General features: G+C 44.9%; 1 long non-coding RNA gene across 1 annotated transcript; it reads left to right on the forward strand.

Moving 5' to 3' along the window:
- Positions 1–754: 754 nt before the first annotated feature.
- Positions 755–3,300, forward strand: LOC145034877 (uncharacterized). Its single transcript, XR_013678257.1, has 2 exons — positions 755–2,398; positions 3,084–3,300. It is a non-coding gene; the product is annotated as an uncharacterized LOC145034877 (long non-coding RNA).
- The last annotated feature ends 508 nt before the right edge of the window (positions 3,301–3,808 follow it).

A 3,808-nucleotide genomic window follows, 5' to 3' on the forward strand; every position in this document is an offset into this window, starting at 1 on the left:
ACAGCGGGATTAATTGAGCCTTAGCTGAGTATAAGTGACCTATAGAGATAATTTGGCTTGTGATCTTGTTTTATAATGGGAACCTCGAACTATCAGAAGTTGAGTGAATAGTTGAGGGATAAACAGACTGGATTCGTCGATGATGATTCAGTATGAGTGGTCTGTCAGGGAATCAGACCATCTCGAGGTAGTTGATTCAGACGAGTGGATACGATCCTATTGCGAGGAATTTGTTCAAGTGAGGATATAAGGGCTTTGCGAAGATTGGTCACAGCTACCTTGCGGAGGCTAGGGTTTTCCCAAGACGGTGATCATGTTACTAGAAGTGGTTTGGCATATAAGAAATAGTAAGAAGTGATTTCGAGGAGAAATCTAATTTAAGGGGGGGGGGGGGGAGAGTTGTAACACCCGTTTATTTATTAGTTAAATAAATAAATTAGTGAACAAATGGTAGCCTAAAATAAATAATTATTTATGCAGGGTGTTGGGTTCGAGGGGTTAATTGCCACATTTCTAGAAGTCGGGGGTTAATAGTGTGTTTGGGACTCATTTTATAAATATTTATGAAGACAGGGGCTCCGTGGTAATTATTTGAATTTAATTTAAATGGGGATGAGGTGGAGGGGTTGATTATGTCATAATTAAGATATTGGGGGTTGTTTGGTAAATTTTGGACCTAAGGTGTAATGGATTTTAGTCTTGAGGGGTATTTAAACCCGTCACCCCCTGGTAGCCCTAACCCTAGCATCGTTTTTTCAGCCGCCAACACCCATTCGAAGTTTTCTCAGCCGCCACCTCTATTCCATTGCATGAACGGTGGTCTCTTCCGTCGCCGGTGAAGTCGGGGTCGAGGGTGCAATGCCTGGGTGGTCGGAAGCTTCAAGATCGGGGGATGGTGCTGCTGTTCTCCGGTGGAGGCGACTTCCATCCTCCCGTTGCTTTCACCACCGTCGAAGGCGAAGACTGGCCTGAGGAGTCGCGACAGTAGGTAGTCGGAGGAGGGCCCCATGGTATCGTAACTACTGTTTCCGGTGGGAGTCACCCACCTCTTCTCCCTTTCATCTCCATCTGTTACTGCCTCCTTCTCCACGGGTTCGGTGTTTGGCCACAGTCGCGACCGCTGCCGCAAATCGGTGCTTAGGCTGTTGCTACGAGTTGTTGCTGTCGTCGTGAATGTTTCCTTGCCGCCGTCAAGACCGCCGCTGCCACCTCTCCATGGTTCTGTCGTCGTCCAACGCCACCAGGTGGGTGGTTGTGTTGCTGTTCCAGGCATAAGGTGTTGGTGTGTGTTATTTGTGATGTAAGGTCGAGTTTTGCATGGCTGGAAAACCAAGGAAGCCACCACCACCACCGGCCACCACAAGGGGTGGTTGTGTGTGTGTTTATTTTAGTGTAGTGGGTGTGTGTGTTTATTTTTGGTATTTTTCATTGTAAATTGTAAATGGAATAATAAAAGAAATTGAAAACCACCACCCTAGGGTGGTGGCTGCCGCTTCCTGCCGCCATCGGCCGCCGTGTCGGGTGGCGGTGTGCTTGTTTCGTCGAGTTGATTCGTTTGGGGTGCTTGAAACCCTAATGGGCCTTGTAAGCCCTAATGGGCCCAATGAAGTTTAATGGACCCTAACTGACCCAGTAAAACCCTAATGGGCTTAATGATATTCTAGTGGGCCTAATAGGCCTAATAAAGCCCTAATTGACCTAAACCCCAACAAATTAATAATGGGCTAGTATTTGAGTTGGAAAGCCCTAATGCCAATAAAACCTTAGTTTAGGGAAATTAATCGGGATACACGGGAATTATTTAATAACTGGAGATATTAAATAACAATCATTGGCAAAAACTAATCTAAGCAACATTGGACTTAATGGATTAAGTCCTTAGTGGATTAAGTCCTTAATGGGTTAAGTAGGACACTTAACCCTAATCATTATTTTATGAGGAACCTTAATTCCACTTGGGTTTATTGTTGGACCTTTCTATTGGGCCTTGATGATTGGGTAACTAATGGGCCTAGGGTAAGGTCCATGTAAGGGGTTTGGGTCCAATTTGGAAAATTGGGCCATAGTTTGGGCCTTAATGATTATATGATGTTGGGCCTTAGAATAAGACTATGTATAGGCTTGGGCCCAATTTGGAAAATTGGGCCATATGTTGGGCCTTGATTTCCTAGTTGGACTTTAGGCCTATGGATTGGGCCTTGGGCTTGAATAAAGCCAACCTTGGGGTAATGTAGTAATTAACTAAGTATGAATTTATGGATATGAGTTGTGACCCAATTATTAATTGGGTGTTATTTTGGTGTTGACAGTTCGAGAATCTGTTAGCCAGCAGCTGGGGTCGAGTCTGCGGGACTTCAGCAAGTGTGGGATTGTGTCTTCGGGACTTCAGCAGTGTGAGGTGAGTTACCTTCAAGTAGCGGTGGGTCTAAGGCCACAATGCCGGCCCACCAGTAAGAGCCGTATGATAGATGATTGTCTCTGTGATATCATCTAGGTTTTCTACTACCTGATATGTTATATGCTAGCATGATATGTTGTATGTGATAGTAGTAGAGTTCGGTTGTTAGGACCGAAGGGTAGTCAGACACCCCAGATACGTCTGACAGTATGTGTTGATATGTTTGCATGCTGGCTTGTTATGTTATATGCGATAGAGGTAGTAGGAGGGGACCAGTCCCCGATTTCGGTTGTTAGGACCGAAGGGTAGTTCAGGCACCCCAGTTATGTCTGATAATCTGTTATGATACGATATGTGATAGTATTAGTAGTAGGGGGTGAAATAGTCCTGAGGTTCGGTCGTTAGGACTGAAGGGTAGTCAGCACCCCAAAATGGCTTGACATGGGTAGTCAGCACCACATAATGGCTTGACATGGGTAGTCAGCACCCCAGAATGGCTTGACACGGGTAGGACGGCACCCCAGAATGGCCGCTTGGGTAGGTCGGCACCCCAGAATGGTCGTACCGGGTAGGTCGGGCACCCCGGAATTGCCCGACAGTATGTATGCTTTATGATTGTATGGTATGTGGTATGATAGGGGAACTCACTAAGCCTCGTGCTTACGGTTTTTAGTTTTGGTTTCAGGTACTTCGTGTTTAAAGGAAAGGAGCTGGCTTGATTGCAACGCATCACACTACGGTTTCCGCACATGAGATCTTTTGGGATTACACTCTGATATGGTTTTATGATAATATGTTTTGATTACTGACACTGTGGTTTGACACGAGATTTTATTATGAACGTTTTTATACTGTTGGTTTTATGTAACAATTTATTTAAAAATGAAATTTTTGGCCTTGAATTTTGGGACGTTACAGATGCTCCACAGAAACTCATTCATCCTGGCTTCCTGGACCCATACTCTTTCACATCCGACCTTGGTCTAGATAATCTCTGCGGAATAACCGGTAAAACCAGAAGCACTGACCGCCACATATCTTGGTACTCGAACCACGATATCTCCTTTCAATCTGCCACCAATCATGGTACTCGAACCACGATATCTCCTCTCAATTTTCCACCAATCATGGTACTCAAACCACGATATCTCCTCTCAATCTACTACCAATCATGGTACTCGAACCACGATATCGCCTCTCAATCTGCCACCAATCATGGTACTCGAACCACAATATCTCCCCTCAATCTGCTACCAATCATGGTACTCGAACCATGACATCACCTCTCGATCTGCTACCAGTCATGGTAATCGAACCATGACATCTGAAGGGTCATGTAAATGGTTTGGTCTAGGCTTAGCATGTGATTTGTTTTCGTTTGCGTCTGTAATTATACTTTTGTTAGTTTTG

The sequence above is a fragment of the Lactuca saligna genome, chromosome 3, assembly GCF_052625555.1.
Source record: "Lactuca saligna cultivar CGN05327 chromosome 3, ASM5262555v1, whole genome shotgun sequence".
Classification (NCBI taxonomy): Eukaryota; Viridiplantae; Streptophyta; class Magnoliopsida; order Asterales; family Asteraceae; genus Lactuca; species Lactuca saligna.